The sequence below is a fragment of the Nannobrachium achirus genome, assembly GCF_963921795.1.
Source record: "Nannobrachium achirus genome assembly, chromosome: 13".
Classification (NCBI taxonomy): Eukaryota; Metazoa; Chordata; class Actinopteri; order Myctophiformes; family Myctophidae; genus Nannobrachium; species Nannobrachium achirus.
In genome coordinates, this window is record NC_137833.1 from 49,980,200 (window position 1) to 50,005,593 (window position 25,394).

The following is a 25,394-nucleotide window of genomic DNA, read 5'->3' on the forward strand; positions in this document are numbered from 1 at the left end:
GAAAAATCCACCCTTAAAAGCCACCAGAGAATTCACACAGGGGAGAAACCATATGGATGTGATCAGTGTGGACAACACTTCACTCAAAAATCCACCCTTAAAAGCCACCAAAGAATTCACACTGGAGAAACCCCATATGAATGTGACCAGTGTGGACAACGCTTCTATACAATGTCCAACCTTAAAAGACACCAGAGAAGTCACACTGGTGAGAAACCCTATGGATGTGATCAGTGTGGACAACATTTCTATACAGTGCCCAACCTTAAAACACACCAGAGAATTCACACCGGAGAGAAACCTTATGGATGTGATCAGTGTGGACAACACTTCTCTCAAATGTCCAACCTTAAAAGACACCAGAAAATTCACACTAAGGATACAAAATTGTGATGTGTCTTGACAAGCTTTTAGACAATCAATACATTTAGGAGTTCACAAAGATGTACACACTTGTGGTCAGTGTGAAAAGAGTTCAAGCAGCTGAAAATGTCATGATTAGTGTGAACAGTATGACTATTCATAAAGGACGAGAAACATCAGTGTTGCATGATAATCACCTACATGTTATTGCAGATGGAGATACACATGTCTCAATATTCCACATAATTCTCGTTCTGTTTTACTTTCTGTGATATTGTTTTCCCTTTGTATCAGAAGTTTTATATAGAATGCAGTGTTGTTATTCAATGACTAAACAAGCTACCTATATAGTTAGTCATATCATACAATGTATATTGAAAATGTTTTCCTTGTCTAAACAGGACTTCTTAGCATAATAGAAAATGAAACATGATCTATGTGGTGACACATTATTGTGTGTTATTGTATCACTTTGTGTAAATAATTGTTGGCACAAATAAAGACAAACATTCAAAGTCAAGAGATTTTAGATTTGTTTATTGTAGTGTGTGTGAGTGTGAGTGTTAGTGTGTGTGTGTGTGTGTGTGTGTGTGTGTGTGTGTGTGTGTGTGTGTGTGTGTGTGTGTGTGTGTGTGTGTGTGTGTGTGTGTGCACACGCGCGTGCGTGTGTGTGTGTGTGGTAATTTCATTCAATCACATCAAATGGAAAAGGATGGCTATAACACACCTAAGTTAGTTTTAAAATGTACATTAAAGGGGCCCCACCATGAATTCTTCTTTCTTGTTTTTGGTCTGCCCAGTGTCTCTTCCAGCCCCCCAAAAACCCATTCATTAACTCTAAGCCTTGCCTTTCATTTCAGTGATTTTTCTGAATGGGGACGTGTCCCCTGCGGCATGTCTATGCGGCCCACCATAGTCATACCAATAAATATATATTTGTTCTACTTTCAGTGTGGACAAATAATTTCTGATGTCCTTTTTCAGTTTATCTCCAAGACCACAAGGAAACATTTTTTTAGTCTTGTTTTATACAATTAGTTTTTGCCATTCTGTTTGTTCCAAAGAAAGAAACTTCATAATTTCATCATTAATCATTCCATGACAACCTTTTTGTTCAATGAAGTTTGGCCTTATAGATGGAAATGTGTCTGTTTTCTGTGTGTTTCCTTCATTTTTAGACTACTCATGTACTGTTACAAAATCATTGTCTAAACGTCCAAAATGGGACTTTTTTGCCTTATTGTATTTGAATCTGTTTATTTTATCTTTTTGTTCTTGTTCAGCACTTGGTTTGATTTTGCTCATTGAAAATGTGCAATATAAATAAAGCTTGATTTGACCCTGCAAGAAGTAACAGGACCATCTGAAGCAAGCACATGTAATAATCTCAGTGGTCGAAAAGGTATTCATGTTTTTACTTGAGTAAAAGTATCTATACTGCAAATTGAAATACTCTGTTAAGTAAATGTACAAAATATAACAGATACTGTATACAATTTTCAGGCCTAGGTAGGGCTAAAGTGGTTTATGTATGTATTATGATTTAAATATCTGCAAAGAAACTAGTAACTAAAGTTGTAGTGGAGTAAAAGTAGGCCTACAATATTAGGATCCGAGATGAGTAGAAGTAAATGTATTGGAAATCAGTGAGACTGATCATGTGGTTAATGAAAAGGTTAGTAGAACAACGCCCAGGGATGAAGATTCAGAGCTTGTGATACATTGCACATCTGTATTGTCTCAATAGCACTGCTATAACACAAGTCACAAGTAAATGCAATTACGTTATTCAACACAAATATTACACTATTCAGAACATGTCTTTGACAAACACAGAAACAACGGTGCCTGGAAGAATTTGGAGCAATCATGTTCAAATTAGGTTTCTAAAGGACAGTTGTTGCCACACTGCATGAATAGCTTTGTAGGCTTCTACTATCAAGGTGTTCAAGGAGTCAAATTATGCTCGATTGTATTTTAAGGTCAGACGTCATTTTAAGTAAAAGTAGGTGGGAATGTGTATATTGCAATTTGGAGAGTGACTGATACATACAATCCTGTGTGATGAAGATGAACTCTTAACGACACACTGCAATAACTTTAACAGTATGGTTACCTCCCGCAGTGTGATCTGTTTTGTTTCATAAGAACAAATGATAATGTTTCATTGATGAAACATACCATTCATAAGTCTTAAGCTTTCAATGGCATTAAAAAGCCTGGAATCAACTATCAAAAAATAAAAATAAAAAGAGCTGTGGCAGAGAGAGATATAAATAGAGATTTTCAGTGTGGATACCAACTTTGTACAATCAGGAAAGAGACATACAGGATACATGATAAATAAGCATAATTGGAAGTGATTGTCATGGTTTCTGTGAGCAGATACATTTGGAACTGTAAGACCATACGATTGAACCTGATAAATTGGCAATTTACCTTAAAAGACAGTTAGACACATTGTTTTAAAATAGTTTTTAAACTTTTTGTGCAACAAGATGTCCAAATGAGTTGGTTGTTCCTTCACCACAGCTGCTTCTACCCATTGTTCTGAAAGTATTTGGACCAATCATATGCTAATTGGCTTTGTATTGGCGACTTGATTGGTCAACATGGAGCACATGTATGCCAGGCTGTGATTGGTGGAGAGGTGGTTATTGTTCTCCTCTTTGGCCAATCAATCAGAGCAGTCTCAGGCTAGTCTAGTATAAGAAGAGCTTGTAGTTGTAGTTTCTCCACAACTCCTCCAGGATATCAATCATTTCTGATCAGATCTGACTGTGGACTCCGGACTTCAGGTGAAGATGAACTCTCTCGACCCCACCAGGGACAATGATGCTGAACAGCAGGAACCCAAAGAACATGGTATGTTGCTTGCATCACTCCTTCTGAATATATTCTATTGTAATTTGACCAGTAGCGTTGCTGTAGATTTAGATCATGCCTGTTTTATCTTGTTTATTGTCTCACAGTTCATATATGCATTGTACAATTGACTTAGCCACTTAAGACCTATATATTTAGTTGTGCAATTAAATTAAACATAGCTTATATAAAACCTTGCAGTGTGTTGAGTTGTCATGTTAGGGTATTTTTTAGTTTAGCTACTTGACAAAGTTGTTGGTGGTTTATGTCTATATAATATAATATATATGTACATTAACTAGCCTACATTACTATGTAATATTAAGCCCTCAAACTACTGCCTTTCCAGCTCTCTCAACAATCTTTCCTTTGTCTTCCAATCCAGTGTTGCATCATGAGTCTGGCTTCCCTGTCCTACCAGAGGTGAAAGAAGAAGCAAGCTTGGCTAAGCAAAAACTCCACTGCTGTGATCAGTGTGGAAAACACTTCTCTCAAATGGGCCAACTTAAATGCCACCAGAGAATTCACACAGTGGAGAAACCATATGGATGTGATCAGTGTGGACAACACTTCTCTGAAAAATCCACCCTTAAAAGCCACCAGAGAATTCACACAGGGGAGAAACCATATGGATGTGATCAGTGTGGACAACACTTCTCTCAAAAATCCACCCTTAAAAGCCACCAAAGAATTCACACTGGAGAAACCCCATATGAATGTGACCAGTGTGGACAACGCTTCTATACAATGTCCAACCTTAAAAGACACCAGAGAAGTCACACTGGTGAGAAACCCTATGGATGTGATCAGTGTGGACAACATTTCTATACAGTGCCCAACCTTAAAACACACCAGAGAATTCACACCGGAGAGAAACCTTATGGATGTGATCAGTGTGGACAACACTTCTCTCAAATGTCCAACCTTAAAAGACACCAGAAAATTCACACTAAGGATACAAAATTGTGATGTGTCTTGACAAGCTTTTAGACAATCAATACATTTAGGAGTTCACAAAGATGTACACACTTGTGGTCAGTGTGAAAAGAGTTCAAGCAGCTGAAAATGTCATGATTAGTGTGAACAGTATGACTATTCATAAAGGACGAGAAACATCAGTGTTGCATGATAATCACCTACATGTTATTGCAGATGGAGATACACATGTCTCAATATTCCACATAATTCTCGTTCTGTTTTACTTTCTGTGATATTGTTTTCCCTTTGTATCAGAAGTTTTATATAGAATGCAGTGTTGTTATTCAATGACTAAACAAGCTACCTATATAGTTAGTCATATCATACAATGTATATTGAAAATGTTTTCCTTGTCTAAACAGGACTTCTTAGCATAATAGAAAATGAAACATGATCTATGTGGTGACACATTATTGTGTGTTATTGTATCACTTTGTGTAAATAATTGTTGGCACAAATAAAGACAAACATTCAAAGTCAAGAGATTTTAGATTTGTTTATTGTAGTGTGTGTGAGTGTGAGTGTTAGTGTGTGTGTGTGTGTGTGTGTGTGTGTGTGTGTGTGTGTGTGTGTGTGTGTGTGTGTGTGTGTGTGTGTGTGTGTGTGTGTGTGTGTGTGCACACGCGCGTGCGTGTGTGTGTGTGTGGTAATTTCATTCAATCACATCAAATGGAAAAGGATGGCTATAACACACCTAAGTTAGTTTTAAAATGTACATTAAAGGGGCCCCACCATGAATTCTTCTTTCTTGTTTTTGGTCTGCCCAGTGTCTCTTCCAGCCCCCCAAAAACCCATTCATTAACTCTAAGCCTTGCCTTTCATTTCAGTGATTTTTCTGAATGGGGACGTGTCCCCTGCGGCATGTCTATGCGGCCCACCATAGTCATACCAATAAATATATATTTGTTCTACTTTCAGTGTGGACAAATAATTTCTGATGTCCTTTTTCAGTTTATCTCCAAGACCACAAGGAAACATTTTTTTAGTCTTGTTTTATACAATTAGTTTTTGCCATTCTGTTTGTTCCAAAGAAAGAAACTTCATAATTTCATCATTAATCATTCCATGACAACCTTTTTGTTCAATGAAGTTTGGCCTTATAGATGGAAATGTGTCTGTTTTCTGTGTGTTTCCTTCATTTTTAGACTACTCATGTACTGTTACAAAATCATTGTCTAAACGTCCAAAATGGGACTTTTTTGCCTTATTGTATTTGAATCTGTTTATTTTATCTTTTTGTTCTTGTTCAGCACTTGGTTTGATTTTGCTCATTGAAAATGTGCAATATAAATAAAGCTTGATTTGACCCTGCAAGAAGTAACAGGACCATCTGAAGCAAGCACATGTAATAATCTCAGTGGTCGAAAAGGTATTCATGTTTTTACTTGAGTAAAAGTATCTATACTGCAAATTGAAATACTCTGTTAAGTAAATGTACAAAATATAACAGATACTGTATACAATTTTCAGGCCTAGGTAGGGCTAAAGTGGTTTATGTATGTATTATGATTTAAATATCTGCAAAGAAACTAGTAACTAAAGTTGTAGTGGAGTAAAAGTAGGCCTACAATATTAGGATCCGAGATGAGTAGAAGTAAATGTATTGGAAATCAGTGAGACTGATCATGTGGTTAATGAAAAGGTTAGTAGAACAACGCCCAGGGATGAAGATTCAGAGCTTGTGATACATTGCACATCTGTATTGTCTCAATAGCACTGCTATAACACAAGTCACAAGTAAATGCAATTACGTTATTCAACACAAATATTACACTATTCAGAACATGTCTTTGACAAACACAGAAACAACGGTGCCTGGAAGAATTTGGAGCAATCATGTTCAAATTAGGTTTCTAAAGGACAGTTGTTGCCACACTGCATGAATAGCTTTGTAGGCTTCTACTATCAAGGTGTTCAAGGAGTCAAATTATGCTCGATTGTATTTTAAGGTCAGACGTCATTTTAAGTAAAAGTAGGTGGGAATGTGTATATTGCAATTTGGAGAGTGACTGATACATACAATCCTGTGTGATGAAGATGAACTCTTAACGACACACTGCAATAACTTTAACAGTATGGTTACCTCCCGCAGTGTGATCTGTTTTGTTTCATAAGAACAAATGATAATGTTTCATTGATGAAACATACCATTCATAAGTCTTAAGCTTTCAATGGCATTAAAAAGCCTGGAATCAACTATCAAAAAATAAAAATAAAAAGAGCTGTGGCAGAGAGAGATATAAATAGAGATTTTCAGTGTGGATACCAACTTTGTACAATCAGGAAAGAGACATACAGGATACATGATAAATAAGCATAATTGGAAGTGATTGTCATGGTTTCTGTGAGCAGATACATTTGGAACTGTAAGACCATACGATTGAACCTGATAAATTGGCAATTTACCTTAAAAGACAGTTAGACACATTGTTTTAAAATAGTTTTTAAACTTTTTGTGCAACAAGATGTCCAAATGAGTTGGTTGTTCCTTCACCACAGCTGCTTCTACCCATTGTTCTGAAAGTATTTGGACCAATCATATGCTAATTGGCTTTGTATTGGCGACTTGATTGGTCAACATGGAGCACATGTATGCCAGGCTGTGATTGGTGGAGAGGTGGTTATTGTTCTCCTCTTTGGCCAATCAATCAGAGCAGTCTCAGGCTAGTCTAGTATAAGAAGAGCTTGTAGTTGTAGTTTCTCCACAACTCCTCCAGGATATCAATCATTTCTGATCAGATCTGACTGTGGACTCCGGACTTCAGGTGAAGATGAACTCTCTCGACCCCACCAGGGACAATGATGCTGAACAGCAGGAACCCAAAGAACATGGTATGTTGCTTGCATCACTCCTTCTGAATATATTCTATTGTAATTTCACCAGTAGCGTTGCTGAAGATTTAGATCATGCCTGTTTTATCTCGTTTATTGTCTCACAGTTCGTATGCATTGTACATTTGCCACTTAAGACCTATATATTTAGTTGTTTCAATTAAATTAAAAATAGCTTATATATAAAACCTTGCGATGTGTTTCATGAGTTGTCATGTTACAGTATTTTTTAGTTTAGCTACTTGACAAAATTGTTGGTGGTTTATGTCTTTATAATATATATGTACATTAACTAGCCTACATAACTATGTAATATTAAGCCCTCAAACTACTACTTCCCAGCTCTTAACAATCTTTCCTTTGTCTTCTTTTCCAATCCAGTGTTGCATCATGAGTCTGGCTTCCCTGTCCTACCAGAGGTGAAAGAAGAAAGAAGCTTGGCTAAGCAAAAACTCCATTGCTGTGATCAGTGTGGAAAACACTTTCCTCACATCTCCCAGCTTAAAATACACCAGAGAATCCACACAGGGGAGAAACCGTATGGATGTGACCAGTGTGGACAACACTTCTCTCAAAAAACCACCCTTAAACGCCACCAGAGAATTCACACTGGAGAGAAACCTTATGGATGTGATCAGTGTGGACAACACTTCGCTAAAATATTCAGCCTTAAAATCCACCAGAGAAGTCACACTGGGGAGAAACCCTATGGATGTGACCAGTGTAGACAACGCTTTCCTCAAATGTCCAGCCTTAAAAGCCACCAAAAAATTCACACTGGAGAGAAACCTTATGGATGTGATCAGTGTGGGCAACACTTTTCTCGAATGTCCAGCCTTAAAAGCCACCAGAGAATTCACACAGGGGAGAAACCATATGGATGTGATCAATGTGGACAACACTTCTCTCAAAGATTCACCCTTAAAAGCCACCAAAGAATTCACACTGGAGAAACTCCATATGAATGTGATCAGTGTGGACAACACTTCTCTCAAAAATCCACCCTTAAAAGTCACCAGAGAATTCACACAGGGGAGAAACCATATGGATGTGATCAATGTGGACAACACTTCTCTGAAATGAAGACCCTTAAAACACACCAGAGAATTCACACTGGAGAGAAACCTTATGGATGCGATCAGTGTGGGCAACACTTTTCTCAAATGTCCAGCCTTAAAAGTCACCAAAGAATTCACACTGGAGAAACCCCATATGAATGTGACCAGTGTGGACAACACTTCTCTGTAATGTCCAGCCTTAAAACACACCAGAGAATTCACACTGGAGAGAAACCTTATGGATGTGATCAGTGTGGGCAACACTTTTCTCGCATGTCCAGCCTTAAAAGACACCAGAGAATTCACACTAAGGATACAACATTGTGATGTGTCTTGACAAGCTTTCAGACAATCAATACTTTTAGGAGTTCACAAAGATGTACACACTTGTGGTCAGTGTGAAAAGAGTTCAAGCAGCTGAAAATGTCATGATTAGTGTGAACAGTATGACTATTCATAAAGGACGAGAAACATCATTGTAGCTTGATAATCACCTAGATGTTATTGCAGATGGAGATACACATGTCTCAATATTCCACAGAATTATCATTCTGTTTTATATTATATTATATTTTTTTTTCTGTGATATTGTTTCCCCTTTGTATCAGAAATTTTATATAGAATGCAATGTTCTTATTCAATGACTAAACAAGCTACTTATATATTTAGTCATATCCTACAATGTATATTGAACATGTTTTCCTTGTCTAAAAATGAATTTTCTTAGCATAATAGAAAATGAAACGTGATCTATGTGGTCTGGTGACACATTAGTGTGTGTTTATTTATCACTTTGTGTAAATAATTGTTGGTACATGTTTTCCAGTCACAAATAAAGGCAAACATTCAAAGTCAAGAGAATTTTAGAATTGTTTATTGTTGTGTGTGTGTGTGTGTGTGTGTGTGTGTGTGTGTGTGTGTGTGTGTGTGTGTGTGTGTGTGTGTGTGTGTAGGTGTGTGTTTGTGTGTGTGTGTGTGTGTGTGTGTGTGTGTGTGTGTGTGTGTGTGGTAATCACATCAAATGGAAATGTCTCTTCCAGTCCCCCAAAAACCCATTCATTAAGCTTTGCCTTTCATTTCAGTGATTTTTCTGAATGGGGGCATGTCTGAACGCTACTCTTTTGAAATCGATTCGGCCCCATGTCACAGGGGGCTCATTTGCTATTGGGCCCCTCGAGAAGGGGGCAGTACTTTTTGGGACGCTATATTCGATTGAGACTATATGAGGTAATGTGGTACTAAAATTGGAACAGAGAATATTACGATTGACTCTACATGGTTCTCATCGTGGGTCTCTAATATTCTCTGTAACGTTCCAATTTTAGCCCAAAGACGGCTTCTGTTGCCAACAAAGGGCATTTTGGTATTGCATCTGAAATGGCTTGGAGTTATAGATAGACAGAACATGACATTTCAATATCTGAGTGGGGTATATGGACCAATATTTATATAAAATATATATTTTGAAAAGCAAAAGCAAAAAAAAACACTATAAATATTTAAAAAACAGTTGTTCCTTCACCAAATCAGATTCTATCTGATGTTGTGGTTCTGAACAGATTTGGAGCAATCAGGTGTAAATTAGGTTTCTATGAGGACTCTGTGGTCCGATCTATCTTAATGGCTCTGCATGAATAGCAATAGGGAGGTGAGAGACACATTCATAGGAGGACGTTAAAAGAGGTTGTAGGCCTATTGTTCTGAAGGAATTTGGAATAATCCTGCAAAAATTAAGTTTCTATGGGAATGACCTTGAATGTGTCTCGATAGTTTTGCTTGAATCACAAAGACAGGTGAGACACACACACACATAATGTTATATGCATTGTTTAAACCATTTCACTATGGGAAAGCCTCATTTAGGTAACCTCAGAGATCACCATGAAAGTTAAACCATGTGAAATATAAGAATTTCAGTGTAAACCAGACCACTGTCTTTTTACTAAAGTGAAATAAATGTAAATATTTAATTTACATAGCAAATTAATTATGTAGCTCATGTCACTCTTTACGACTTGAGCTACGAGGTCTAATTATTTGATAAAAAAAACTATACAAAAACTAAACTAAATATACATTTATAGATAAAGTTATTCCGTGGCAACAACTATTATCTAGTCTGCATGTCCTGCTGTGATTTCCATGTGTGATGAGTCTCTCTCATGTCCCTCTTGTTACTCAGGCAGAACCATTAAGATAGACTGACCAATCAAGTCCCTCTAGAAACATAATTTGCACATGACTGCTCCAAATTCTTTCAGAAATACAGAACCAGGAAGGGTAATCTTTGGTGAAATTATATTGTGTTTATATTGTACAGAATGTTATTTTGTACAGACCAGCCATCCATCTCCATAGACCTGGTCACACTTTAGCCTGGAGCCAGCCTGGAGCCAGCCTGTTCACTCCGTTCCACATTTTGTATTGTCTCTAGAGACAATACAAAATGTGGAACGGAGCGAACAGGCTGGCTCCAGGCTAGTCACACTTTGCATTTCAATGCATCCTAGATGTCGATGGGCCACCAAGTGTTCATCATTTGCATCCTGGGTGATCAAAAGTGGTTTCTCATAATACAGGTGTAAATGTTCTAAAAGAGGACAATCAACTAGCCTCTAATAGGGAGAAAGAGTCTGATCTACCTAATCCTTTTGTTTTGTAACCATGTCAATACTAAAATGATATTCCTAACCCCTTATGGACTTCACAAATAGCACAAGTGAAGATGTACAATTTATTTGGCATAAAGACATTTCACTTTATGGACTCTGATATCGCAAAGGGTAATGGGAGACCACTGCACATCCCTGACGTTGGAAAGTAAAATAAAAAAAACTTCACTTAACGACACGCCAATTGGCCAATGTTTAAATGTGTTCAATCGTGTTCTAATCATGGACCTGCATGTTTCTATCTACAGTAGCCTACATGTCCCCCTACCTTCTTTCCTCCTCTTAACAATATCAAGTCAGTCCACCTGAAAGTTTCCCCAAAGAACATTAAGGACGGTGGAACAAAAGGAATATTGAGACTTGTTTATTTCTATCTGAAGCAATAATGTTCCACAAAAACAATACAGTTTAGCAACAGGGTAATAATAAAGATAATGGGAAGGTCACAAGTAATGACGCAGAAAGAATATAGATGCAATATGCAGAAAATACAAATACTGTTCTAATAATGTCTCTGTAAACTGTCAACTCTTAGAATATGAAATACTGGTACTACTAAATAGCGAATTTAAACAGTATTTTAAGTGTAATTGCAATGACTCAACAAATCAACATTAATTAATTCCCATGCTATTGCTCTAGAACAGTGCTATTTAACCTGCGGCCCGGGGGGCGCATGCGTCGCAGGGGACGCATGTCTATGCGGCCCACCATAGTCATACCAATACATATATATTTGTTCTACTTTCAGTGTGGACAAATAATTTCTGATGTCCTTTTTCAGTTTATCTCCAAAACCACAAAGAAACGTTTTTTTGTCTTGTTTTATACAATTAGTTTTTGCCATTCTGTTTGTTCCAAAGAAAGAAATTTCATAATTAATCATTCCATGACAATCTTTTTGTTCAATGAAGTTTGGCCTTATAGATGGAAATGTGTCTGTTTTCTGTGTGTTTCCTTCATTTTTAGACTACTCATGTACTGTTACAAAATCATTGTCTAAACATCCAAAATGGGACTTTTTGTCTTTTTTGCCTTATTGTATTTGAATCTGTTTATTTTATCTTTTAGTTCTTGTTCAGCACTTTGGTTTGATTTTGCTCATTGAAAATGTGCAATATAAATAAAGCTTGATTTGACCCTGCAAGAAGTAACAGGACCATCTGAAGCAAGCACAGGTAATAATCTCAGTGGTCGAAAAAGTATTCATGTTTTTACTTGAGTAAAAGTATCTATACTGCATATTGAAATACTCTGTTAAGTAAATGTACAAAATATAACATTTACTGTATACAATTTTCAGGCCTAGGTAGGGCTAAAGTGGTTTATGTATGTATTATGATTTAAATATCTGCAAAGAAACTAGTAACTAAAGTTGTAGTGGAGTAAAAGTAGGCCTACAATATTAGAATCCGAGATGAGTAGAAGTAAATGTATTGGAAATCAGTGAGACTGATAATGTGGTTAATGAAAAGGTTAGTAGAACAACGCCCAGGGATGAAGATTCAGAGCTTGTGATACAGAGGGATTAGGAGGCTTTTGCCCACATGACAGAGGTTTAGTGCATAGAAAGAAACGTTTTTAAGGTCTGATATGCAGTTCAACACAAATATTACACTATTCAGAACATGTCTTGAAATTGCACATCTGTATTGTCTCAATAGCACTGCTATAACACAAGTCACAAGTAAATGCAATTACGTTATGCAACACGAATATTACACTATTCAGAACATGTCTTTGACAAAGACAGAAACAACGGTGCCTGGAAGAATTTGGAGCAATCATGTTCAAATTAAGTTTCTAAAGGGCAGTTGTTGCCACACTGCAGGAATAGCTTTGTAGGCTTCTACTATCAAGGTGTTCAAGGAGTCAAACTATGCTCGATTGTATTTTAAGGTCAGACGTCATTTTAAGTAAAAGTAGGTGGGAATGTGTACATTGCAAATTGGAGAGTGACTGATACATACAATCCTGTGTGATGAAGATGAACTCTTAATGACACACTGCAATAACTTTAACAGTATGGTTACCTCCCGCAGTGTGATCTGTTTTGTTTCATAAGAACAAATGATAATGTTTCATTGATGAAACATACAATTCATAAGTCTTAAGCTTTCAATGGCATTAAAAAGCCTGGAATCAACTATCAAAAAATATAAATAAAAACAGCTGTGGCAGAGAGAGAGATAAATAGAGATTTTCAGTGTGGATACCAACTTTGTACAATCAGGAAAGAGAGATACAGGATACATGATAAATAAGCATAATTGGGACCATGATAATCACTATCATGGTTTCTGTGAGCAGACAATTTTGGAACTGTAAGACCATACGATTGAACCTGATAAATTGGCAATTTACCTTAAAAGACAGTTAGACACATTGTTTTAAAATAGTTTTTATTTTTTTTGTGCAACAAGATGTGCAAGCACAAACACAGTAGACTATAATGAGTTGGGTTGTTCCTTCACCACAGCTGCTTCTACCCATTGTTCTGAAAGTATTTGGACCAATCATATGCTAATTGGGTTTGTATTGGGGACTTGATTGGCCAACATGGAGCACATGTATGCCAGGCTGTGATTGGTGGAGAGGTGGTTATTGTTCTCCTCTTTGGCCAATCATTCAAAGCAGTCTCAGGCTAGTCTAGTATAAGAAGAGCTTGTAGTTGTAGTTTCTCCACAACTCCTCCAGGATATCAATCATTTCTGATCAGATCTGACTGTGGACTCCAGACTTCAGGTGAAGATGAACTCTCTCGACCCCACCAGGGACAATGATGTTGAACAGCAGGAACCCAAAGAACATGGTATGTTGCTTGCATCACTCCTTCTGAATATATTCTATTGTAATCAGTTTCTCACATGTCCACACTCCTTCTGAATATATTCTATTGTAATTTCACCAGTAGCGTTGATGAAGATTTAGATCATGCCTGTTTCATCTAGTTTATTGTCTCACAGTTCATATATGCATTGTACATTTGCCACTTAAGACCTATATATTTTTGTTTTGCAAAGAAATAAAAATAGCTTATATAAAACCTTGCGATGTGTTTCATGAGTTGTCATGTTACGGTATTTTTTAGTTTAGCTACTTGACAAAATTGTTGGTGGTTTATGGCTTTATAATATATGTGTACATTAACTAGCATATATAACTATGTAATATTAAGCCCTCAAACTACTACTTTCCAGCTCTTAACAATCTTTCCTTTGTCTTATTTTCCAATCCAGTGTTGCATCATGAGTCTGGCTTCCCTGTCCTACCAGAGGTGAAAGAAGAAAGAAGCTTGGCTAAGCAAAAACTCCATTGCTGTGATCAGTGTGGAAAACACTTTCCTCACATCTCCCAGCTTAAAATACACCAGAGAATTCACACAGGGGAGAAACCGTATGGATGTGACCAGTGTGGACAACACTTCGCTAAAATATTCAGCCTTAAAATCCACCAGAGAATTCACACTGGGGAGAAACCCTATGGATGTGACCAGTGTGGGCAACACTTTTCTCGAATGTCCAGCCTTAAAAGACACCAAAAAATTCACACTGGAGAGAAACTTTATGGATGTGATCAGTGTGGGCAACACTTTTCTCGAATGTCCAGCCTTAAAAGCCACCAAAGAATTCACACTGGAGAAACCCCATATGAATGTGACCAGTGTGGACAACGCTTCTCTGACAATGCTAGCCATACAAGACACAAGAGAATTCACACTCGAGAAAAACCCTATGGATGTGATCAGTGTGGACAACACTTCTCTGTAATGTCCAATCTTAAAACACACCAGAGAATTCACACTGGGGAGAAACCTTATGGATGTGACCAGTGTGGACAACACTTTTCTCAAATGTCCAGCCTTACAAGCCACCAAAGAATTCACACTGGAGAAACCCCATATGAATGTGACCAGTGTGGACAACGCTTCTCTGACAAGGCTAGCCATACGAGACACCAGAGAATTCACACTCGAGAAAAACCCTATGGATGTATTCAGTGTGGACAACGCTTCTCTGTAATGTCCAGTCTTAAAAAACACCAGAGAATTCACACTGGGGAGAAACCTTATGGATGTGACCAGTGTGGACAACACTTTTCTCAAATGTCCAACCTTAAAAGCCACCAAAAAATTCACACTGGAGAGAAACCTTATGGATGTGATCAGTGTGGGCAACACTTTTCTCACATGTCCAGCCTTAAAAAACACCAAAGAATTCACACTGGAGAGAAACCTTATGGATGTGACCATTGTGGAAAACACTTCTCTGTAATGTCCAGCCTTAAAACACACCAGAGAATTCACACTAAGGATACAACATTGTGATGTGTCTTGACAAGCTTTTAGACAATCAAATACATTTAGGAGTTCACAATGATGTACACACTTGTGGTCAGTGTGAAAAGAGTTCAAGCAGCTGAAAATGTCATGAGCGAACATATATGAAATATACAACAGATTAGTGTGAACAGTGACTATTCATAAAGGACGAGAAACATCAGTGTAGCATGATAATCACCTACATTTTATTGCAGATGGAGATACACATGTCTCTAAATTTTACCGAATTCTCAAAAGTTTTACTTTCTGTGATATTGTTTTCCCTTCAGTTTCAGTTTTATATAGAATGCAATGTTTTAATTCAATGACTAAACAAGCTATTACAACAAGCTGTTACCTATATATTTAGTCATATCCTACAATGTTTAATTGAAAATGTTTTCATTGTCCAAAATGGACTTTTCTTAGAAAATGAAACGTGATCTAAGTGGTGACACATTATTGTGTGTTTATGTATCACTTTGTTTAAATAATTGTTGGCACAGGTTTTCCAGTCACAAATAAAGGCAAACATTCAAAGTCAAGATATTTTAGATGTGTTTATTGTTTGGTGTGTGTGTGTGTGTGTGTGTGTGTGTGTGTGTGTGTGTGTGTGTGTGTGTGTGTGTGTGTGTGTGTGTGTGTGTGTGTGTGTGTGGTAATTTCATTCAATCACATCAAATGGAAATGGATGGCTATAACACACCTAAGTTAGTTTTAAAATGTACGTTAAAGGGGCCCCACCATGAATTCTTCTTTCTTGATGTTGGTCTCTCAGTGTCTCTTCCAGTCCCCCAAAAACCCATTCATTAAGCCTTGTTTTTCATTTCAGTGATTTTTCTGAATGGGGGTGTGTCTGAACTGTACTCTTTTGAAATCGGCCCATGCTTCTCGAGGGGCCCAATAGCAAATGAGCCCCTCGAGAAGGGGCAGTACTTTTTGGGAGGCTATATTCTATTGAGACTATATATATGAGGTGGAACCATGAGGTAAAGTGGTACTAAGTGGTACTACTATATATATATATATATATACAGTTGTTCCTTCACCAAAGCAGATTCTATCTGAGGTTGTGGTTCTGAACAGATTTGGAGCAATCAGGTGTAAATTAGGTTTCTATGAGGACTCGTGGTCCGATCTATCTTAATGGCCCTGCATGAATAGCAATAGGGAGGTGAGAGACACATTCATAGGAGGCAGTTAAAAGAGGTTGTAGGCCTATTGTTCTGAAGGAATTTGGAGTAATCCTGCAAAAATCAAGTTTCTATGCGAATGACCTTGAATGTGTCTCGATGGTTTTGCTGGTGAATATATCTTAATGGTTCTGCCTGAATAACAACCTAACGGTTTTGTTTTGTAACCATGTCAATACTAAAATGATATTCCTATCCCCTTATGGACTTCATAAATAACACAAGTGGAGATGTACAATTTATTTGGCATAAACTCCCATAAAAACATTTCACTTTATGGACTCTGATATCGCAAAGGGTAATGGGAGACCACTGCACTTCACTGACTTTGAAAAGTAAAATAACAAACTGTGAAGGTCACTTGAAAAGCATGGTGGGGCCCCTTTACCGTGTTGTTGTGAACACTGAACAATCACACGGCATATATATAATCATTCTAAATATAAAAAAACAGTTGTTCCTTCACCAAAGCAGATTCTATCTGATGTTGTGGTTCTGAACAGGGTCTAATTATACGAGGTCTAATTATTTGATAAAAAACGAAATATACAAAAACTAAACTAAATATACATTTATAGATAAAGTTATTCCGTGGCAACAACTATTATCTAGTCTGCATGTCCTGCTGTGATTTCCATGTGTGATGAGTCTCTCTCATGTCCCTCTTGTTACTCAGGCAGAACCATTAAGATAGACTGACCAATCAAGTCCCTCTAGAAACATAATTTGCACATGACTGCTCCAAATTATTTCAGAAATACAGAACCAGGAAGGGTAATCTTTGGTGAAATTATATTGTGTTTATATTGTACAGAATGTTATTTTGTACAGACCAGCCATCCATCTCCATAGACCTGGTCACACTTTAGCCTGGAGCCAGCCTGTTCGCTCCGTTCCACATTTTGTATTGTCTCTAGAGACAATACAAAATGTGGAACGGAGCGAACAGGCTGGCTCCAGGCTAGTCACACTTTGCATTTCAATGCATCCTAGATGTCGATGGGCCACCAAGTGTTCACCATTTGCATCCTGGGTGATCAAAAGTGGTTTCTCATAATACAGGTGTAAATGTTCTAAAAGAGGACAATCAACTAGCCTCTAATAGGGAGAAAGAGTCTGATCTACCTAATCCTTTTGTTTTGTAACCATGTCAATACTAAAATGATATTCCTAACCCCTTATGGACTTCACAAATAGCACAAGTGAAGATGTACAATTTATTTGGCACTCTGCATGAATCGCAATAGGGAGGTGAGAGACACATTCATAGGAGGCAGTTAAAAGAGGTTGTAGGCCTATTGTTCTGAAGGAATTTGGAGTAATCCTGCAAAAATCAAGTTTCTATGGGAATGACCTTGAATGTGTCTCGATGGTTTTGCTGGTGAATATATCTTAATGGTTCTGCCTGAATAACAACCTAACGGTTTTGTTTTGTAACCATGTCAATACTAAAATGATATTCCTATCCCCTTATGGACTTCATAAATAACACAAGTGGAGATGTACAATTTATTTGGCATAAACTCCCATAAAAACATTTCACTTTATGGACTCTGATATCGCAAAGGGTAATGGGAGACCACTGCACTTCACTGACTTTGAAAAGTAAAATAACAAACTGTGAAGGTCACTTGAAAAGCATGGTGGGGCCCCTTTACCGTGTTGTTGTGAACACTGAACAATCACACAGCATATATATAATCATTATAAATATAAAAAAACAGTTGTTCCTTCACCAAAGCAGATTCTATCTGATGTTGTGGTTCTGAACAGATTTGGAGCAATCAGGTGTAAATTAGGTTTCTATGAGGACTCGGTGGTCCGATCTGTCTTAATGGCTCTGCATGAATAGCAATAGGGAGGTGAGAGACACATTCATAGGAGGACGTTAAAAGAGGTTGTAGGCCTATTGTTCTGAAGGAATTTGGAATAATCCTGCACAAATTAAGTTTCTATGGGAATGACCTTGAATGTGTCTCGATAGTTTTGCTTGAATCACAAAGACAGGTGAGACATACACATATGTTATATGCATTGTTTAAACCATTTCACTATGGGAAAGCTAGTCATTTAGGTAACCTCAGATGTCAAGAGATCACCATGAAAGTTAAACCATGTGAAATATAGGAATTTTAGTGTAAACCAGACCACTGTCTTTTTACTAAAGTGAAATAAATGTAAATATTTAATTTACATAGCAAATTAATTATGTAGCTCACGTCACTCTTTACGACTTGAGCTACAAGGTCTAATTATTTGATAAAAAACGAAATATACAAAAACTAAACTAAATATACATTTATAGATAAAGTTATTCCGTGGCAACAACTATTATCTAGTCTGCATGTCCTGCTGTGATTTCCATGTGTGACGAGTCTCTCTCATGTCCCTCTTGTTACTCAGGCAGAACCATTAAGATAGACTGACCAATCAAGTCCCTCTAGAAACATAATTTGTACATGACTGCTCCAAATTCTTTCAGAAATACAGAACCAGGAAGGGTAATCTTTGGTGAAATTATATTGTGTTTATATTGTACAGAATGTTATTTTGTACAGACCAGCCATCCATCTCCATAGACCTGGTCACACTTTAGCCTGGAGCCAGCCTGGAGCCAGCCTGTTCGCTCCGTTCCACATTTTGTATTGTCTCAATACAAAATGTGGAACGGAGCGAACAGGCTGGCTCCAGGCTAGTCACACTTTGCATTTCAATGCACCCTAGATGTCTATGGGCCACCAAGTGTTCACCATTTGCATCCTGGGTGATCAAAAGTGGTTTCTCATAATACAGGTGTAAATGTTCTAAAAGAGGACAATCAACTAGCCTCTAATAGGGAGAAAGAGTCTGATCTACCTAATCCTTTTGTTTTGTAACCATGTCAATACTAAAATGATATTCCTAACCCCTTATGGACTTCACAAATAGCACAAGTGAAGATGTACAATTTATTTGGCACTCTGCATGAATAGCAATAGGGAGGTGATAGAGACACATTCATAGGAGGACGTTAAAAGAGGTTGTTTTTGTTCTGAAGGAATTTGAAGTAATCCTGCACATATTAAGTTTCTATGGGAATGACCTTGAATGTGTCTCGATGGTTTTGCTTGAATAACAAAGACAGGTGAGACACACATATGTTATGCATTGTTTACTTTAAACCACTTCACTATGGGAAAGATAGTCATTTAGGTAACCTAAGTTGTCAAGAGATCACCATGAAAGTTAAACCATGTGAAATATAAGCATTTTAGTGTAAACCAGACCAATGTCTTTGTACTAAAGTGAAATAAATGTAAATATTTAATTTACATAGCAACTTAATTCAAACCATGTGCAGGGAATATTATACACGTTAAGGACAAATGTGTGTTCGCGAAGATTTCAGGCAGTAATTTAACATGTATTTTTAGCACATGACTGTAGCTCACGTCGCTCTGTAGGCCATTTCACTTTATGGACTCTGATATCGCAAAGGGTAATGGGAGACCACTGCACATCCCTGACTTTGGAAAGTAAAATAAAATAAAAAGTTTAAATGTGTTCAATCGTGTTCTAATCATGGACCTGCATGTTTCTATCTACAGTAGCCTACATGCCCCCATACCTTCTTTCCTCCTCTTAACAATATCAAGTCAGTCCACCTGAAAGTTTCCCCAAAGAACATTAAGGACGGTGGAACAAAATAAATTAGGAATATTGAGACTTGTTTATTTCTATCTGCAGCAATAATGTTCCACAAAAACAATACAGTTTAGCAACAGGGTAATAATAAAAGATAATGGTAAGGTCACAAGTAATGACGCAGAAAGAATATAGATGCAATATGCAGAACATACAAATAATGTTCTAATAATGTCTCTGTAAACTGTCAACTCTTATAATATGAAATACTGGTACGGGTTGCAATGACTCAACAAATCAACATTAATTCATTCCCATGCTATTGCTCTAGAACAGTGCTATTTAACCTCCATAGTCATACCAATAAATATATATTTGTTCTACTTTCAGTGTGGACAAATAATTTCTGATGTCCTTTTTCAGTTTATCTCCAAAACCACAAGGAAACATTTTTTTTGTCTTGTTTTATACAATTAGTTTTTGCCATTCTGTTTGTTCCAAAGAAAGAAACTTCATAATTTCATCATTAATCATTCCATGACAATCTTTTTGTTCAATGAAGTTTGGCCTTATAGATGGAAATGTGTTTGTTTTCTGTGTGTTTCCTTCATTTTTAGACTACTCATGTACTGTTACAAAATCATTGTCTAAACTTCCAAAATGGGACTTTTTGTCTTTTTTGCCTTATTGTATTTGAATCAGTTTATTTTATCTTTTTGTTCTTGTTCAGCACTTTGGTTTGATTTTGCTCATTGAAAATCTGCAATATAAATAAAGCTTGATTTGACCCTGCAAGAAGTAACAGGACCATCTGAAGCAAGCACATAGGTAATAATCTCAGTGGTCGAAAAAGTATTCATGTTTTTACTTGAGTAAAAGTATCTATACTGCATATTGAAATACTCTGTTAAGTAAATGTACAAAATATAACATTTACTGTATACAATTTTCAGGCCTAGGTAGGGCTAAAGTGGTTTATGTATGTATTATGATTTAAATATCTGCAAAGAAACTAGTAACTAAAGTTGTAGTGGAGTAAAAGTAGGCCTACAATATTAGGATCCGAGATGAGTAGAAGTAAATGTATTGGAAATCAGTGAGACTGATAATGTGGTTAATGAAAAGGTTAGTAGAACAACGCCCAGGGATGAAGATTCAGAGCTTGTGATACAGAGGGATTAGGAGGCTTTTGCCCACATGACAGAGGTTTAGTGCATATAAAGAAACGTTTTTAAGGTCTGATATGCAGTTCAACACAAATATTACACTATCCTTCACCAAAGCAGATTCTATCTGATGTTGTGGTTCTGAACAGATTTGGAGCAATCAGGTGTAAATTAGGTTTCTATGAGGACTCGGTGGTCCGATCTGTCTTAATGGCTCTGCATGAATAGCAATAGGGAGGTGAGAGACACATTCATAGGAGGACGTTAAAAGAGGTTGTAGGCCTATTGTTCTGAAGGAATTTGGAATAATCCTGCACAAATTAAGTTTCTATGGGAATGACCTTGAATGTGTCTCGATAGTTTTGCTTGAATCACAAAGACAGGTGAGACATACACATATGTTATATGCATTGTTTAAACCATTTCACTATGGGAAAGCTAGTCATTTAGGTAACCTCAGATGTCAAGAGATCACCATGAAAGTTAAACCATGTGAAATATAGGAATTTTAGTGTAAACCAGACCACTGTCTTTTTACTAAAGTGAAATAAATGTAAATATTTAATTTACATAGCAAATTAATTATGTAGCTCACGTCACTCTTTACGACTTGAGCTACAAGGTCTAATTATTTGATAAAAAACGAAATATACAAAAACTAAACTAAATATACATTTATAGATAAAGTTATTCCGTGGCAACAACTATTATCTAGTCTGCATGTCCTGCTGTGATTTCCATGTGTGACGAGTCTCTCTCATGTCCCTCTTGTTACTCAGGCAGAACCATTAAGATAGACTGACCAATCAAGTCCCTCTAGAAACATAATTTGTACATGACTGCTCCAAATTCTTTCAGAAATACAGAACCAGGAAGGGTAATCTTTGGTGAAATTATATTGTGTTTATATTGTACAGAATGTTATTTTGTACAGACCAGCCATCCATCTCCATAGACCTGGTCACACTTTAGCCTGGAGCCAGCCTGGAGCCAGCCTGTTCGCTCCGTTCCACATTTTGTATTGTCTCAATACAAAATGTGGAACGGAGCGAACAGGCTGGCTCCAGGCTAGTCACACTTTGCATTTCAATGCACCCTAGATGTCTATGGGCCACCAAGTGTTCACCATTTGCATCCTGGGTGATCAAAAGTGGTTTCTCATAATACAGGTGTAAATGTTCTAAAAGAGGACAATCAACTAGCCTCTAATAGGGAGAAAGAGTCTGATCTACCTAATCCTTTTGTTTTGTAACCATGTCAATACTAAAATGATATTCCTAACCCCTTATGGACTTCACAAATAGCACAAGTGAAGATGTACAATTTATTTGGCACTCTGCATGAATAGCAATAGGGAGGTGATAGAGACACATTCATAGGAGGACGTTAAAAGAGGTTGTTTTTGTTCTGAAGGAATTTGAAGTAATCCTGCACATATTAAGTTTCTATGGGAATGACCTTGAATGTGTCTCGATGGTTTTGCTTGAATAACAAAGACAGGTGAGACACACATATGTTATGCATTGTTTACTTTAAACCACTTCACTATGGGAAAGATAGTCATTTAGGTAACCTAAGTTGTCAAGAGATCACCATGAAAGTTAAACCATGTGAAATATAAGCATTTTAGTGTAAACCAGACCAATGTCTTTGTACTAAAGTGAAATAAATGTAAATATTTAATTTACATAGCAACTTAATTCAAACCATGTGCAGGGAATATTATACACGTTAAGGACAAATGTGTGTTCGCGAAGATTTCAGGCAGTAATTTAACATGTATTTTTAGCACATGACTGTAGCTCACGTCGCTCTGTAGGCCATTTCACTTTATGGACTCTGATATCGCAAAGGGTAATGGGAGACCACTGCACATCCCTGACTTTGGAAAGTAAAATAAAATAAAAAGTTTAAATGTGTTCAATCGTGTTCTAATCATGGACCTGCATGTTTCTATCTACAGTAGCCTACATGCCCCCATACCTTCTTTCCTCCTCTTAACAATATCAAGTCAGTCCACCTGAAAGTTTCCCCAAAGAACATTAAGGACGGTGGAACAAAATAAATTAGGAATATTGAGACTTGTTTATTTCTATCTGCAGCAATAATGTTCCACAAAAACAATACAGTTTAGCAACAGGGTAATAATAAAAGATAATGGTAAGGTCACAAGTAATGACGCAGAAAGAATATAGATGCAATATGCAGAACATACAAATAATGTTCTAATAATGTCTCTGTAAACTGTCAACTCTTATAATATGAAATACTGGTACGGGTTGCAATGACTCAACAAATCAACATTAATTCATTCCCATGCTATTGCTCTAGAACAGTGCTATTTAACCTCCATAGTCATACCAATAAATATATATTTGTTCTACTTTCAGTGTGGACAAATAATTTCTGATGTCCTTTTTCAGTTTATCTCCAAAACCACAAGGAAACATTTTTTTTGTCTTGTTTTATACAATTAGTTTTTGCCATTCTGTTTGTTCCAAAGAAAGAAACTTCATAATTTCATCATTAATCATTCCATGACAATCTTTTTGTTCAATGAAGTTTGGCCTTATAGATGGAAATGTGTTTGTTTTCTGTGTGTTTCCTTCATTTTTAGACTACTCATGTACTGTTACAAAATCATTGTCTAAACTTCCAAAATGGGACTTTTTGTCTTTTTTGCCTTATTGTATTTGAATCAGTTTATTTTATCTTTTTGTTCTTGTTCAGCACTTTGGTTTGATTTTGCTCATTGAAAATCTGCAATATAAATAAAGCTTGATTTGACCCTGCAAGAAGTAACAGGACCATCTGAAGCAAGCACATAGGTAATAATCTCAGTGGTCGAAAAAGTATTCATGTTTTTACTTGAGTAAAAGTATCTATACTGCATATTGAAATACTCTGTTAAGTAAATGTACAAAATATAACATTTACTGTATACAATTTTCAGGCCTAGGTAGGGCTAAAGTGGTTTATGTATGTATTATGATTTAAATATCTGCAAAGAAACTAGTAACTAAAGTTGTAGTGGAGTAAAAGTAGGCCTACAATATTAGGATCCGAGATGAGTAGAAGTAAATGTATTGGAAATCAGTGAGACTGATAATGTGGTTAATGAAAAGGTTAGTAGAACAACGCCCAGGGATGAAGATTCAGAGCTTGTGATACAGAGGGATTAGGAGGCTTTTGCCCACATGACAGAGGTTTAGTGCATATAAAGAAACGTTTTTAAGGTCTGATATGCAGTTCAACACAAATATTACACTATTCAGAACATGTCTTTGAAATTGCACATCTGTATTGTCTCAATAGCACTGCTATAACACAAGTCACAAGTAAATGCAATTACGTTATTCAACACAAATATTACACTATTCAGAACATGTCTTTGACAAAGACAGAAACAACGGTGACTGGAAGGATTTGGAGCAATCATGTTCAAATTAGGTTTCTAAAGGGCAGTTGTTGCCACACTGCAGGAATAGCTTTGTAGGCTTCTACTATCAAGGTGTTCAAGGAGTCAAACTATGCTCGATTGTATTTTAAGGTCAGACGTCATTTTAAGTAAAAGTAGGTGGGAATGTGTACATTGCAAATTGGAGAGTGACTGATACATACAATCCTGTGTGATGAAGATGAACTCTTAATGACACACTGCAATAACTTTAACAGTATGGTTACCTCCCGCAGTGTGATCTGTTTTGTTTCATAAGAACAAATGATAATGTTTCATTGATGAAACATACAATTCATAAGTCTTAAGCTTTCAATGGCATTAAAAAGCCTGGAATCAACTATCAAAAAATATAAATAAAAACAGCTGTGGCAGAGAGAGAGATAAATAGAGATTTTCAGTGTGGATACCAACTTTGTACAATCAGGAAAGAGAGATACAGGATACATGATAAATAAGCATAATTGGGACCATGATAATCACTATCATGGTTTCTGTGAGCAGACAATTTTGGAACTGTAAGACCATACGATTGAACCTGATAAATTGGCAATTTACCTTAAAAGACAGTTAGACACATTGTTTTAAAATAGTTTTTATTTTTTTTGTGCAACAAGATGTGCAAGCACAAACACAGTAGACTATAATGAGTTGGGTTGTTCCTTCACCACAGCTGCTTCTACCCATTGTTCTGAAAGTATTTGGACCAATCATATGCTAATTGGGTTTGTATTGGGGACTTGATTGGCCAACATGGAGCACATGTATGCCAGGCTGTGATTGGTGGAGAGGTGGTTATTGTTCTCCTCTTTGGCCAATCATTCAAAGCAGTCTCAGGCTAGTCTAGTATAAGAAGAGCTTGTAG